The sequence below is a fragment of the Pinus tabuliformis genome, chromosome 7, assembly GCF_031772625.1.
Source record: "Pinus tabuliformis cultivar Carrire ecotype Pingquan chromosome 7, CPIR1, whole genome shotgun sequence".
NCBI classification, from domain to species: domain Eukaryota; kingdom Viridiplantae; phylum Streptophyta; class Pinopsida; order Pinales; family Pinaceae; genus Pinus; species Pinus tabuliformis.
The window spans coordinates 895,121,472-895,139,125 of record NC_142293.1 but is presented as its reverse complement, the minus strand read 5'-3'; positions in this window follow the sequence as shown (position 1 = coordinate 895,139,125).

Sequence of the window (17,654 nt, the reverse complement as noted above, 5' to 3'; positions counted from 1 at the left end):
ATCTGGGTTTAAACAATGATGTTTTGATTATGGATTGATTGATTGAAGAATTTTGAAGTTACTTGCTAATTTTGATTGAAGATCAGTGAAGGTTTTGTGGTTATTTCGAAATGTTGCAGTAAATTTGTGTATGATTTAGTGTTTTTTTTTTAGAGTGGAAATGGTCCATTTTTCAGGTTTCAGTGGTTGAATATCTGTACGCAGGTATGATTAATGAAATTTGCGTACACGTGTGGGTTTTCTACTACAAAGTAGCATACATATTTTGACAGATGGTTAATAAGGGTTTGCAGTAACAAAATCTAGTTATTGCAATGTGCAATAGGTTGTTTGGTATTCTGGTTACAGTGATTTGACTGTTCTGGTTGGTTGGTTGAGTTTTTGGTTAATTCAGTGATTGAGTTTCAACCATTGGTTGCTTCAGTTTGGTCAAAGATTGATGATTGAGTTATAGTGATAAGTTTTAGTTTGATGATTTGTATTGAGCTTAAATGTTGGTAGTGGGTGCAGTTTAAAAATTTGATGAAAAGTGGCCTACAAGTTGTGATGTGTTGTGTAGCAGGTGGATCCAGTATGAAAAATTATGAAACTTGGTCCCCAGAGATGAGGGAGTTGGATATTCCTTCTAGTGGTAGCAGGTAAATCAAAATAGGGGGTTGGAGCTCCCTTCTAGTAGTAGCTAGAGAACAAGCGAAAGTAGTATCCTTATGTAGGTTGGTGATCCAAAATGGATTTAGTTTTGCCTATGGATCAAAGTCTTAAATGCAGATGAAAGTGGGATTAGTTTGAAGTGCTCATTGATACGATTCCAACAGTGTGAACGGCGTGTAAATCCAAGTCCAGATGGAGAAGTTAGAGCCAGTCAAAGTTTGTGGAAAACTAGGGCAAAAAATCAAAAGTCAATGGTCAAAGGTCAACGCCTACGTCAGCAGGACCCGTGTCAACTCGGGAATGAGCCACGGGTCCTGGATGATGTTAGCAGAGAAGGTGACCTGGCAATTTTTGATTGGTTCACACGGGCCAATTCGGTGCTAACACGTGGCAGCTCGGATTTTCCCAACGTTGGCATGAAATCCCAAAATTTTGGCGTCAAGGAGGATCGAACCCCTAGCCTCACGAAGTGGCAATGACTTCACGAGAATTAGCTCACCGGTTGGGCTACCATCAAACTTGGTAATGGATATGATGAAATTTTTTTTATCTTGTGTTGGGATCTCCACCGGAAAAAGGCCAGACGGTCCCATGACCGTCGGTCCTTTTATTTTATGTTATCACATTATCCCACATTCACCGAAGATTGCAACCACATATGGTATATCAATACCATATCACCGAAACATAACCAACGAAACAGTAGAGTTAACATAAATCGTATCGCATATCCAATGTATAATGGCGGAATGGTCGGCGGGGGTTTCGAACCCTCAACCTTCCAAAACCTTATATACAAATGACTTCGCATAACTCCGCTAACCAACATGCCGAAGGGTGGGACTTGGTTAACCAATCCACCAATTTTTTAATAAACCATTATAGGTGCCGAACCCGCCCTACCACCAACGCGGTCCGAGGTGGTTTTATGTAGGCCGAGGTGGTTTTTGCCAAACAAAGGGTGCTTTTGCAGGGACAGAGGTGGTTTTGGACCATTCCAGGGGGTCTGGAGGTCACAGTGGCCAAATATGGTCGAGTTTATACTCGTTTGACTCAAAATTTCAAGTTGAACGCAATGGTGATGTCCATTTTCTTATTTGAGACTCTATTTTCGAGTTCATACCTGTAAGGGCATTTTGAAGACAAAATAAAGAGGTCAACACTGGAATCAAAAGGACCAGGAGATGTAGCCAAAAATTTGGTGAACTCCTTTATTAAATTTGGTTGTGTTGATTTGTTTGAATGTGTTTTCAAATTATTTATGTGTTTATGTTATTTGCAATCTTTTCGATCCGTTGCACTAAGTAACATAAGTGAATCCACACATAGTCTATAATACCCTTTTCATTAATGGATCAAGTGGTATCAGAGCAGCAAGGTTTTAAGGTTTGACAAGTTTGTGTGAAGATTTGAATGCTTACTAGGTTGAGGCTTGGACGAGGTGAAGGTGAACTTGTTGAGGAAAATCCAGAGATTGGAAGGGTCTTTTCACAAAGAAGGATGGCAGATGAAACTCCACTTGGGTCAGAATCTCAATTCTTGGATAGTTTCATGACGATACGTGCAATGGTGGAAGAGATGTATCGCGAGTTTAAGAAGAACAAAGATGAAGGCACTTCATCACCTAAAGATCAAGAAGATAAGGGAAAGGGAGGAATTCTTCCTCCACCCTCTCCTCCATCATCACCATCATCGTCATCATCATCCTCTTCTTCTCATAAATCTAGTCCTTCTAAGAAGAAAAAGAAGAAATCCTCTTTGATCAAATTAGATGTAAAATTTGATTTTCCAATTTATGATGGAGAACTTAACGCTGAAAAGCTTGATAATTGGATAAGACAAATTGAAGAATATTGCAAGGTGCGAAAAGTTGTTTTTAGAAAGGACGAAGATCCAGCTTGCTAGCCTTCGACTTGGAGGAACCGCACTTGTATGGTGGGAAGGCAAGACACAAGCAGATCTCCAAAAACATGGTAAAATCATTTCAACTTGGAATGAATTTGTTTCTGCTATTAAAAATCAATTTTATCCTTTGGCTTATATGCAACAAGAAATGATGAGTTGGCAAACACTACATCAATTAAAAGGTCAAATTGTTCAAATTTATACTCAGGAATTCCATAAGAGAGCTTTAACATTATGCATATCTCACCAGAGACATTGTTGAAATACATAGGTGGTCTTCATAGTTATTTGAGGCATACCATACTTATGTTTAATCCAACTAGCTTAGATGATGTATCGGTTCAAGCAACTCATCTAGAAGCTAGAGGCAAAAATGTAACCCAAGATGTTGGGAAATCATCCAAACCTATTGAAAGCAAGAATAAAGGCAAGAAGAAACTTAAATGGAAGGAGAAGAAAACAAACACTGTGAAGAAGGATAAACCTTCATGCACTCATTGTAAGAAGGAAGGACACGATGAGGCACACTGCTGGTCATTGCATCCGGAATTGAAGCCTAAGAAGTTTGGGAGTAAAGAGTGAAATAATGTTGCTACTATTCAAAAGGACTTGGGATCAAATTCAGGTGACGAGACAACGGTTACAGCTACAAGTATAAAAGGTAAAAATTCTAAAGCATCTATAAGTACTTATTCGCATTCTGTTGATAATGATAATGATGAGAGGAAAATAAATGAGCTATTTCACATTAGAGTCATTTCCAAGTATACTAAAATTGATACTTTATTTTATAGTGGGTCACAAGTTAATTTGATTTCTGAAGTAATTGTAAATAAGTTGGGTCTAGAAACAAAACCTCATAAAAAGCCATATCCATTAGGTTGGGTGTGTGATAAAACTGAGCTACAAGTTACGAAACAATGTAAACTTCGTTTTTCTATTGGATCAAAGTTTGTAGATGAGGTTGAGTTAGACATAGTCCCATTGGACATATGTGGAATTGTATTAGGAAGTCCATACTTGTACGATAGAAATGCTATCTTCTATCGAACTGAAAATAAGTATCAACTCACTAAGGATGGAACTGAATATATTGTAAGGGCTCATAAACTCAAAGATAATTTCTCTCTCATAAATTCAGGACAGGTGAAAAGAATTGTAAATTCAAGTAAACAATTTTTACTTATGATTGTAAAAGCAAAGGATATTGATAAATCCGATGCATTCCAAGGCTATAATTCTAAACAGAAAGCAGATCTAGTTAAAGTTGTTTCCGATTATGATATTTTGTTTCAAGAGCCTAAAGGGCTTCCACCCAAGTGAGATATAGAACATGAGATTTATTTGCAGCAAGATGCTCCACTACCTAACATTGGAATGTACAGGTTATCAACTCTAGAGATGTTATGAAACCAGCTCAAGAAAAGATAGAAAATATAGATCAACGCCTTAGAATTCAGCCTCTTCGAGGGGGCAACCTCCTTTACATTACATAAATGAACAATTCTTGGATGATACAAATGAAAGACCTCCTTTCTATATATAGGAACCTCCTTTCTATATATAAGAGTCTAAGGGGTCATAACATAATCAAAGCTGACATAACAATAATAATGTAAGGGCACAATAATAACAATAGTGGTCTTATATGTGGCACAATAGTAACAATATGGGCACTACATGGGTACATAAATATAATAAGTGGGTTGTACTAATAACAATAAGGGGTTATACTAGTAGTCTAGGGGCCTAACATGCCCCTCTCCTTCAAAATCCGTTGTCCTCAATGCTTGAGTAGTTCTTGATGCTTCTGTATAAAATTAATTTCCTTCCATGTGGAATCTTCAGCGGGTAAGTTCTTCCACTTGATGAGATACTCTGAAATTGATTGATTTCGTAGCTGTCAGGTTCTTGTTTCTGTGACTGCTCCAAGTTCCAATATGATTTTTCCTTCCTCTTCAATTTCTAGCAATATTGTTTGAATTGGGATCTTTTGCAACATTTGAATAAGTGTCCATACTTCTTCGTCCTTCTTCCATTCATCCCTTTGTTCGTTTATCCAATCTGGTTGGATAATAGAAATAGCACAAAACAATGCTTCCACATCCTCATCCTTGAAGAGTCTTCCCATTCGGTAAGGTCGCCATTTTTTAAATGCATGTAGTATTGCCAACATTTACTTCTCATAAATAGCTTGCTTGAGATGTAGCAGTAAAAATATCCAATCACCTACATCAAAACATTTTTCACTACGATGTTGATATACCTGTTGTTTTGTTTGATTTTGTGCCGAAGTGGCGTTATCCTTTAAAAGTTGGCGAACTTGTCGTTGATGCTCAATGTGATCTTTCTCTGCTTGAACCTTTTTCTTCTTGATATGTCCTTCTATCTCTAGAGTTTGAGTGGTAACTTCTTCCAATCCTTTACAAGATATGGTTAGATTCATTTCTTGATGCTCGATGTGATCTTTCACTTCTTGAACATTTTTCTTCTTGATATGTCCTTCTATCTTGATAGTTTGAGGAATGGTAATTTCGACCAATGAATTACAAGATATGGTTGGATTCATTTCTTCTTTCTCGATGTGATCTTTCACTTCTTGCACCTTTTTATTCTTGATATGTCCTTCTATCTTGAGAGTTTGAGGAGTGGTAATTCTTGCCAATGCTTTACAAGATACAGTCTGATTCATTTCTTCTTTCTCTAGGGTGGGGTCCTAGCATATATCCTCTTCTTTTGATGTTTCTTGATCCTTTTCTTCCTCCTCTTCATATTCTATGTAAAATAATTTCTTCTCAGCACACTTATGACTTTTAGTGCATTTGCTATCACAATTGTAACAAAGCCCTTTTTCTCTTTTTTCTTCCAACTGTTGTGGCGTAACCCTTGTAGGTTGTGGAAGGCTGGGAGAAACAACACTTCCATCTTTATAGTTGTGAGGGGTATGCTTCCTGGTTTCCATAATTTTGCTTTCCACTATGTCACAAAGCCCTTTTAATCTTTCCAATTGTTGTGGTGTTGCTCTAAAGAAGGTGTTGCTCTTTGTATTCTCATAATGTGTTATCATTTCCTCCATGAAAATTGAGCATGTAACAAGTTGTTTACAAGAACAAATCCCTTCATACCATAAAAATTGATCCAGTTCTAAATATGAAGATGCAATACATACCTTTTGTAACAGTGGTTCACCAAGTAGATCAAAATATTGCTCCATCTGAAGTATCCAATTTACCAGATCCTTGCCATCAAACTTCCTCATCTTGCTTTTTCTTGATTTTAGGAGCTCGATCTTGAAACCACTGTAACTCTGTACTTTCAGATCTTTAAGTTCGGAAATTTCAATCTGTAGTAGCCCTCTGCATCCTATTTCCAATGCCACCAGTCTGATGCAAATTGGATTCTCCAAGGACGAGTTATGCCAAATCTCCCACAGTGACGTGATTATAGACTAGTTCAGTAGAGCGAACTTGTACGACATGCCACGTGTCCCTATTTCAACCTTTGGCTCTGAAAAATATACAAAAGAAACTACAATTCGTTATCTTTCTGTACCTTCTTATGAAATTTCAATCCTATGCTCAGAGATAAAGTTATGACGATTTTCCCCAGGTCACCTATTTGAAATGTAATTCAGGGATCTGCAAAAATACCAACTTCCTCATATCATAACTACGCAAATATAGCGTAAAAAGCTCTGAAATTCGGATCCGAGATTCAACGCGATGTCTTCTCAAATGGGTTTTTTCAGCTTCTGAAACATCGCAGAAAAAGAGATATAGAAAAAATGCCACGATGACCTGTTTGGAACAGCGAAACCCTAGAATCCAAAGCTCTGATACCAAATTTTATGAAACCAGCTCAAGAAAAGATAGAAAAGATAGATCAACACCTTAGAATTCAGCCTCTTCGAGGGGCCAACCTCCTTTACATTACATAAATGAACAATTCTTGGATGATACAAATGAAAAGACCTCCTTTCTATATATAGGAGTCTAAGGGGTCATAACATAATCAGAGCTGACATAACAATAATAATGTAAGGGCACAATGATAACAATAGTGGGCTTATATGTGGCACAATAGTAACAATATGGGCACTACATGGGTACATCAATATAATAAGTGGGTTGTACTAATAACAATAAGGGGTTATACTAGTAGTATAGGGGCCTAACAAGAGAATGCAGAGATAAAAAAGCAGGTATAGGAGTTGCTCGATCAAGGGTTTATTTGACCAAGCACATCATTGTGCGGATAACCTATTGTGTTAGTGCGAAAGAAAGATGGTTCATCGAGAATGTGCATTGATTTTATAGCATTAAAGAGAATCACAATAAAGAATCGTTATCCTCTTCCTCATATTGATGATTTGTAAGATCAGTTAAAAGATGCAGTTTACTTCTCTAAATTGGAGTTGTGAAGCGGCTACCATTAGATTAGAGTTGCAGAACAGGATGTATGGAAGACTGCTTTCAAAACAAAGCAAGGACTCTATGAACATGGGATGAACATGTAAAGCATGTAAAGCAGATTTTAGATGTTTTGAAAAGAGAAAATATCTATGTAAAACTGTCAAAATGTGAGTTTGGAAGAACATCTTTGAATTATTTGGGTTATATTGTAGGGGGTGTTGAATTGAAGATAGATCCCTCTAAGGTCAAAGTCATTATAAATTGGCCTAAGCCCAACACTGCTACAGAATTTAGAAGTTTCTTAGGGACAACACAATATTGGAGAAAGTTTATTACTAACTTTTCTTTGATTGCAGCTCCTTTACATGCTTTGACAAGTGTGAAATAGGTGTTCAGTGGGGAGGCAAACAACAGAAAGCCTTCAACACATTGAAATAAAGGATCAATACAGCGCCAGTACGAGCACTGCCAGATCTTCAACATCCATTTGAGATCGAGATAGATGCAAGTGAATATGCCATGGGGGCAGTGTTGATGCAACACAGAAAGCCTATATGATTTCATTATGAGACATTCACATCAACAATAGTTAACTATCCTACATATGATAAAGAATTGTATGCATTAGTTCAGAGTGTAAAAAAGTGGAAACATTACATAATGGGTAAAGAAACAATCATACACATAGATCGTCAACCACTTCAATATTTACACTCACAAACTAAATTGCAACAATCACGACATTACTGGTGGATGGGTTTTCTACAGAAATTTCATCTTGTTATTAGATATAAGAAGGGCATACATAATAAGGTTGCAGACATGTTATCAAGACCAATTATAAATGCATCCACAATACTTAAGCATAATTCAGTAATTCATGAAATTTACATACACAGATTTTAAGGATGTATATGCAACTTTAAGTCATGGCAAGCAGGTAGAAGAATTGGATTATTACATAAAGGACAAACTCTTATATCATTTGGGAAAGTTATGCATTCCACAAACTGAAAGAGTTAATATAATTCGAGAAGCACATACTTCTCTCATATCAGGTCATTTTGGTGTAAGTAAAATAGTGGCACAATTACAAATATTCTACTATTGGCCACGAAATGAATGAGACGGTTTCTAGATATATTAAAGGATGTACTATGTGTGCTACATGCAAGCCAAGTAATAGAAAATTAGGCTTGTATACTCCACTTCCAATTCCTTCTCGTCCTTGGGAAAGTGTTTCCACAGATTTTGTTGGGGGATTTCCAAAGTCTAGAAAGAGTCATGATTATTTGTATGTAGTTGTGGATAGGTTTAGTAAGATGTGTATTTTGACACCATGTAATAAACAGGTCACACCTGAACAAACTGCAAAGTTGTTCTTTCAAATGTATGGGTTCATTTTGGGTTACCCACTTCTATTGTATCCGATCGAGATTCTCAATTTGTCGGGAAATTTTGGTCAAGTCTATGGGAGTTAATGGACACAAAGTTAAAGAAGAGAACAGCATTTCATCTACAAACAGATGGTCAGACAGTAGTGGTCAACAAGACAATGATACAATTGCTTCGAGGATATTGCAGCAAGCATCCCAAACTTTGGGATGAGCATTTGTGTTATGTGCAGCATGCTTACAACCACGCAAAACATTCTTCTACTCAAAGATCTACTTTTGAGACTTGTTTTGGTTTTATACCAAAGTCTCCCTTGGAAGTTGTCTTTGGTAAAGACATAGCAGTTGATGGACCCAGTGATGTGGACAAAGCAACCAAGTTCATTGAACAAATCCAAGAAATTCACCAGGTACTATAGGAACAACTAGAAAGAAGCCAAGCAAAGTATAAGGCGCGACATAACAAGCATCGAGTTGAGCATGGTTTTCAATTTGGTGATCAAGTTTGGTTGTACATCAGCAAAGAAAGATTGCAAGGGGAAGGTAAAAAGTTGAAACCAATTAGATATGGTCCTTTCAAAATACTTGACAAAATTGGTGAAAATGCTTTCCGCCTAGATATACCAACTTACACGCAAAGCTATTCTATCGTAAACGTAGAAAACTTTCTATTGTATGAGCCTTCACTAATTGAAGATCTCGAAGAGCAAGGTAAACTACCTTCCATTGAAGATATTTTTCCCAAGTATCTCAATGAGCTACAGGAGGACACAGTTCTTGACAGGAGGATAAGGACTTCGGGACGAGGAAATGTTAAGTATCTTCGAGTTGGACTCAAAGGTACAAATCCAAGTAAAGAATGATGGATAGAGATTGGAAAAGTGAGGGAACATTATCCTCACTTACTCGATAGCTAAAACCAACTTTTGGTGGACCAAAATCTTCCAGTGGGGAGGAGTGATCCAAAATGGATTCAGTTTGCCTCCACAGTCTTCAAATGCATATGAAATTGGGATTAAGTCGAAGTGCTCATTGATACGATTCCAATGGTGTGAGAAACACGTAAATATGAGTTTGGATGGAGAATTTAGAGCCAGTCAAAGTTTGTGGAAAACTAGGGCAAAAAAAGTCAAAAGTAAAAAGTCAATGGTCAATGCCTACATCAGCAGGACACGTGTCAACCCGAGAATGAGCCACATGTCCTGGATGATGTCAACAGAGAAGGTGATGTGGCAATTTGTGATTGGTTCACATGGGCCAATCTAGTGCTGACACGTGGCAGCCCGGATTTTCCCAATGTTGGCATGAAATCCCAAAATTTTGGGGTCAGGGAGGATCGAACCCCTGACCTCCCGGAGTGGCAATGACTTCGCCAGAATTAGCTCACCAGTTGGGCTACTATCAGACTTGGTAACGGATATGATGAACTTGTTTTTATGTTGTGTCAGGATCTCCGCCAGAAAAAGGTCAGACGGTCGGGGTCAACCCCACGACCGTCGGTCCTTTGATTTTATGTTATCACATTATCCCACATTCACCGCAGATTGCAACCACATATGGTATATCAATACCATATCACCGAAACATAACCAATGAAACAACGGAGTTAACACAAATCATATCGCATATCCAATGTATAACGGCGGAATGGTCAGCGGGGGTTTCAAACCCTTGACCTTCCAAAACCTTATATGCAAACAGCTTCGCATAACTCCACTAACCAACATGTCGAAGGGTGGGACTTGGTTAACTAAGCCACCAATTTTTTAATAAACCATTGCAGGTGTTGAACCCACCCTACCACCAGCGTGCAGTTCGAGGTGATTTTATGTAGGTCGAGGTGGTTTTTGCCAAACAGAGGGTGGTTTTGGACCATTCCGGGGGGTCTGGAGGTCACAGTGGCCAAATATGGTCGAGTTTATACTCGTTTGACTCAAAATTTCGAGTTAAATGCAGTGGTGATCTCATTTTCTTATTTGAGACTCTGTTTTCGAGCTCATACCTATAACATCATTTTGAAGACAAAATAAAGAGGTCAGCATTGGAAGCAAAAGGACCAGGAGATGTAGCCAAAAAGTTTGGTGAACTCCTTTATTAAATTTGGTTATGTTGATGTGTTTGAATCTGTTTTCAAATTGTTTATGTGTTTATGTTATTCTTAATCTTTTCGATCCGTTGCACTAAGTAACATAAGTGAATTCACACATAATCTATAATACCTTTTTCATTAACAGATTAGTTAGTGACTACGTATTGGTATAAGTTCATGCTAGTACAAGATTCAGGGGGTTGGAGCTCCCTTCTAGTAGGAGCTGGAGAACGAGTGAAGGTTGTAGCCTTCTGCAAGTTGGTGCCTACGTACTCGTATGAATCTGCGCCAATACAATATTGTAAAAGATTTTCTTTATATTAAAAGGAAGCTAAAGAGGACATAAGTAGGTGGTTTTTTCCTGCATTGGGTTTACACCTTAAATCGTGGTGTTCATGTGTGTTTCTTATGTGTGATGGTTTATTTTTTTCTTACTGCACATGGTTACTATTTATTTAATTTTTAAAGAAGTATTGATGCCCTTGATCAAAATAAATAGAAGATGAATTAACTGCAAAGTAAGTTTACTGGATATACGCGAGTTGTCTTACGAACAATCGAGTACACATGCGGGTTCCCTTATGTAGAGTTGTGTATAGAAATCAGGAAATGAAATTGAAAAGTTTATTGATTTGGAAATATTTATTCACCCCCCCCCCCTCATTATTTTTCCCAACAGAAGAGTGTCATGTTCAAGAGTGACTCGCTGCCATTAGAAAAATGGAGTACCATGTTTTCCCAATTTCCCCAACCATATTGGTTAGTACCTCTTTATTTTTTAACAATATTGAGGATAACATATGCTTGATCTGTAAGTTCATCCTTCGGATGAATCCCTCTTAGAATATTTAACAAACCTAAAGAAGAAGTGGTTTGATCCCATCATGAATGACAAATCCATCATTGTTTGATGTTTTGACGAGCCCAACGAAGTCAAAACTCAACATCTTTTTCATGTTTAGAGAGTTTGAAAAAGAGGTGAAAATGAAAACTCCATATGTTCCTTTTCGTAGATAGTCCCTTAGGTCCAAAAAGGCAGAAAATAATACCCAAGTGAACCCGTTAGCCATGTTCGACTAAGGTGTTCATTTTTCGTAGTTAGTCTATCTTAGTCTGGAAAAGGGTTAAACTTATACTTAGTAGGCGTATTTTCATTTACTTTAACTTGTTTGAAAAGACAAGTGCTTGGCAATATTTTCATATTTTGGGAGTTTGAAAAGAGTTGAAAGAGGACTCTGTTATCACTCAGGTTGTCCCTTTTGACTCCCAAAGGGATACGGCCGAGGTAACCACAAACCAATCTTTGGACTGCAGGTCCTAGCCTACCTGCAGTCAGAGAGGGCTCTCTCTTTAGGATTTAGCTTTGTTTAAGGGATGATTTTAGGCTAGATATGATGCACATGGGTTTTGTTTGAGTTTGGTGGGATGGTTGATCTATTCAAGCAGAGTTGGCATACAAAGTGTAAGAAGTTCAAACCATTGGGCATGGAGTCAATGAATGTGAACTGAAGGGTGCATTTTCCTTGGCAGAAGAGGGGAATATGGAGCAGGATAGCTACGCATGGCACAATGATTAAATGCCGGAACAAGGATGAAATGGAGGTTAGGGGATGAGAGGCAATTAAGGATCTCTCATCCAGCCAAAGAGGGAAAGTGGATGAAGACTATATAGGAGCAATGAAGGATTCCTAAACAGCATTCAGAAATGAGAAATAGCTTAAACATGATCAATTAAGTATGCATATTTATCACTAATTCAGAGGAAAACATAGAAAAGTTACAAGAATTGAGCACAGAGGGCATGAAAGCCAGCTCTGAACTATTCCTTCTTCCTACAACTTAGATTATGATATACAGATGATACAGATACATATAAACTGATAAACAGAGGGAGGAAAGACTTATTGAACCATGAGCAAGCACATGAATTCCACATCAAAACTCTTCAGCCATTGGAAGCACAACCAGCTAGTTCAGATGCAAATATTCCAGCAATCTTTGATTACAGAAGTTCTTAAGCTTATAGCGCAAGTCTGGAATGAGAAATACAACCAACCAACCCTTTACACTATCCAGAGGGTGGTATAAATAGAGAAAATATCTACAAAATATCTAAAACAGCATATCTGATAACAGATCTGGAGAAATGAATGCTTCTAACCTAACATTTATTGCAAATAAATGAAAGAATGCCTATCTACCAGCTGCGCAGGGACTGCAGCCATAAGAATGAATAAATTATTGGTCTTTTGAGAAATTCACTCGCACTTCTACAATAACTGTGCCTTGGGACTTTCTGCGCAGCTCATGTGTGGCGTGGTTCACTATTTCTGCAATAACTGGGCTCTAAAACACTTGAACTGCCTATTTAAGCGATTCTGTTGCTACCAAGTGGCTTTAATGCTCATAACTGTGATTTGGCAGGCTTTGATTAGGGGACTCTTTAATGTTCTCCTGCTTTGGGCTGCTGATATTTTGATCTGATACTCTTTGCCGCTTCCTCTGATACACTTTGATGTCAAAATCGCCCCTTTCTAGCTGTTGTTCAGCCAAAGGACTGTTGTTGCTGTCTACTGCCTTAGGAGCTGCTATCGGCGCTTGGCCGATCAAAAAATGCATTTAAACTGATAAAATTCCATAATTGATGGAGAAGAAGCGCTCTGGAGGCATCTGAGGAGGAATCATGCCTTTAGAAGTGTTTTTTGGGCCAGAGCGACTTAGAAAATTGCTGCAAAAACCATTGTTTCTTCTTTGCTGGGCGGGCGCAGTCACCGCATACAAAAACCTTTGAAAACGGCCCATTTCCAAATAACACAGAAAATGTGTCAAAAACATGAAATTTTAATGAAAAATTGGCTTTGGCGGGCACTACGGACAACATTAAGTCCTGGCCATTGGATCCGGCGCGGGCCGATCCAACGGCCCAGATCTCATTGCAATATCGGCGTCGGGGCAGATCGGGGGGCGGCCACATAAAACTTGCGATGAGCGAAACAAAGGGCGGACCCGAAATGCTTTGAGGCCCTCTTTATTTTATTTCAGGTCCGGCCCATCGGCGGAACCCAAAACAAAATGCCTCCGAAACTGCGCGGACCCGACGGGCTATAGGCTCCTTCTTTATGGATTTCGGGTCCGGCCCGTCGGCGACTTCAATCGGCGGATTTAATAAAAAAGGGTCTGCAGACCCGACACACCATTAAGCTTTGCTTTATTGTTATTTCGGCTCCAGCCATTCGGAGCCTTTCCACTTCGCTGAACAAGGGGCCCTTACGGACCCGAAACATATATGTGCTGCGCTTTATATGGAGATCGGGTCCGAACCATCGGAACCCATCATATCGGCGGATTTACATTTGAAACGGGTCCAACGGACCCGAAATCCCTTTCAAAACTGCCCTTTATAAATTATCAGCTCTGGAATATCGGAGAACTCCTTTTCGCTGCACTCGGGGACCTTACGGACCCGAAATGCTTTCAAAACTGTGCTTCAATTTATTTCGGCTCCGGCCATTCGGAGCGGTACAACCATCAGAACCCCGACGCGATAAAGGCCACGGAACCGAACTGTTTATAGGCCGCTTCTTTATTTAAATCGGTTTCGGCCCGTCGACGATTCATATCGGAGGTTTTATAAAAAATGGGCTTGCGGACCCGATACACCATTGAGCTCTGCTTTATTGTTATGTCGGGTTCGTCATTTCAGAGCCTTTCGCAATGCAAACAACGCATATGTATGGGATCGCCCGACCTCTGACAGCGATATCGCGTCGGAGGGAGGGCACCTGCCTTCAGAGAGCTGCCATATATGTTAATAATATGCCACTGCCCCCTCCCGATAGCAATATCGCATCGGAGGGGGACCAGAAAGAGCCTTTTCTCTTCGAAGCATGCATTTTATTACAATGCAAAGAAAAATGAATTTGGAGGGGTGGCATTTATGCTTATGAATGGTTTGTGAGCCATCGGAAGGGGTCCAATGGCCCAAAAGGAAGGATTTTCTCATTTTTTGAAGGTTTTTAATGATTTTTGCATGGTTTTTTGGGAATTCTCATGCCTTGGAAGGATTCCAAAGGCATTAAGGAGGTATGTGATATGTTTGAGAGGGGCAATGAGGGTTATTGCTAAGTTTCAGATAAACTTAGAAATTTCCAAGGATGTATATGGTTATCTTTCAACCAGGGGGAGGGGATAAGTATATAGGGGAGTAATATACATAGTTTTAGTAGGGGAAGGGGAAATAAATAGGGAGCTACATAGTAAAGTTAATAGTTAATATGACAATGATGAGAAAAAGTGCTAAGAATGATGTCTTAGGCTATCAATGGGGGAAAATGACTGATAGAAGAAGTGTGTACATTCCTTGAGTGAAGCAGATCTTCACCAAGGCAAATGATATGGAGAATGATGAAACTAAGAGGTATCAAGCAGATCTTGACCTCTTTTAGGGGAAGTTAGTGAGAGATTTGGGAAAAGAGGAAGAAGGGGAAGTTAGACATGCCTCGCTTGAAATCCTCCAACTGAAAAAACTGCCTCAAACTAAAAATGAATTGCTTACCAAAAATTGGAACACAGCAGTGGCATTTAGACTAGCACGCTTTCATGGACAGTTCTTTGGCCATCTGTAGCAAATATGGAGCATTGCAGCATGCATAGAACGACATATTTGGCATGTAAAAATGTCGATCATGAAAGATGATTAACCTGCTGCAGCAGGAGGCTAACAGTGGCTCCACTTGGGGATGGCTTTTCCTTGTGAAAAGCCAAGAACAGCAGGTCAGACTGCCTTGTATTCAATTGTTGCTGTGTTCTGCAAAATTCCCTTGGCTGGTTGCCTTATTGATCCTACCTACCTACCTACCCTAACCAGCACTTACTTTGCTATTAGGTGAAGTGAAATAACCAATGCATCCATTTAAGAAAAATAGACATCAGTGAGCTTTGTTGCTTGTGCTTGCCAGTGAGAAAAACTGAGATCTTGCAATCTGATGTGGCTTTGTTAATCTTTGAGAAGATCAGGAAGCTACTGACCTCCTTTGCTGTGTTTAAACACTGTACAAAACTGTCCTGCAACATATATATACAATTGCTAGGCTGAAATAAAGAACTGTACAAAGGTTCAGGATCGCTACCATGCCTTGGAGTCGGGAGATCATCAACAACTCGATACTGAGCCTTACAGCCTGCTAATGGAGAAAAGCGCTGATCTCTTTCATCATTTTGCCTGCCAGCAGATAGGTCATTCAAAAATTGCAGAGGTGCTTGCAATTTATTACAATCTGGCTCGAATAGGACTTGACTGATCTGCGCAGGCTGCTCCTCTTCTTCTTCTTCGAATAACTCAGATGGCTGAAAACAAAGAGGCAGGGGATCCACTTGGATCATTTGATCATATGCTGCTGCTTCTAAGTCTTCCTCAATCTGATATTCGATAGCTCTTTGGGGCTGCAAAACTAGAGGCAATACCTTTGGAACAATATTTTGATTAACCTCCAGGCGGTTAATAGCAACACAAGGTGCACTTGAACATGCACAGCATGATAATTATCCCTGATAAATTGGAAAGACTCAAAACAAAATGGTAAAGTTCCTTCGCTGAAATCAAAATTTTCTACGCTTTCCTCCTTTACTTCATAGCTGAACTGGGCAAGCTGATCATTACATTCAAGCTGCTGAGCCTGAACTTCGCTTCCTGCCAAAATAGGATCTGATTCCTCTGCAAAGCTGATTTGGTCGTTAGGCTCATAATCATCATCATACAGATCATATTTGGGCAGATAGTTGAAAGAAGAGAAGCTATTATATTCACACAGTATATCAGAAGACTGCTCCTTCACATATGGCTCTATGAATATGTCATCTTATTTGTGGTAGGTTTGTTCGTGAATGTCACTACTTTCCTCATGCACAACAGATGTGTTCTTGTGCTCTAAGCATTCAACTTTCATTGTGATCAACTGCATCATTTCCTCTGACTTTTGTAACACGCTATGAAGTCTTTCTTCTTGCTCTGTCTTGCGTTGTTCTTCCCTCCTCTTTAGATTTGCCTCCACGTCCACGGCTACGTCCTGCATCTGTTTCAAAGTGGACGAGCATCTTTCTCTCAAACGAAATTCCGTTTCTGGATCAAAATCTCTTGGATATTGCAATAGAGCCAGATCAGGGGGAGGCCTAATACTCAATGGCATAGAGAGATAGACTTGATTGTATCGATCAGAAAATTGCTGAACCGACTCATTTGGAAGCCTTTTTAACTCATCATAGTCTTGAATGAGTGAGAGGAAACTAACTTTGATCATCCATCTATCAGGGAAGAGCTTGGAACACTGCTGAAGATTTGAGATGTTGGCCTCAGGCACTGCTTTAAACCAAGTCCTAACTTCACCTTGCAAAGAAAGGGCAAACAATCTAAGACTAACATCCTCATCTTCCACTTCGAATATATTAAGATAATCTTCAAAATCCTGGATATGTTTCTGGGCAGTAATACCATTCTCTCCATCAAATCTAGGGAGATACTCAGGATGATTTGCAGGCAGAGGATTGAGCACGGGAGGCAAAATGAGAGGCTTATATCTATCAGGAACTTTACGAGACACAGGAGTATATACAGGAACTGTAAGACTGGGCTCTATTTTTGGTTCCTCCTTGGCTGTATAATGATCTTCAACAGCATTTGAAGACTGCTGCTCTAATGTGCAAGGAGGCTTTTCAACAAGATTTTCCAAAGGAAAAACATAAAAATCTGATATAGAATCGTCTTTAAAATACAATATACACAGCAAAACTTTATGGAGAAAAAACATGACCTCTTGGATAGTAATCCAGGTCAAAAGCCTGATCTGCTCATATATCTCTTTTGGGTTCATTTCTCCAGTGGAGTCTTTATTATGAGGATGATGTGGAGTCGCCAGGTGGATGAATTAACCTTGAAGTGCCTGATCTTTGTCCACCGTCGCAGATCAGAGCTAAACATGAGAAGCTCTGAAGAAAAGGAACACTTTCTCCAGAAAACAAGGCAAACTGATCAAAATTGGGGGTATACAGTAATAAACAAATGATTTCAGGTCCCCAGCGGAGTCGCCATTATGTTATCACTCAGGTTGTCCCTTTTGACTCCCAAGGGGATACGGCCGAGGTAACCACAAACCAATCTTTGGACTGCAGGTCCTAGCCTACCTGCAGTCAGAGAGGGCTCTCTCTTTA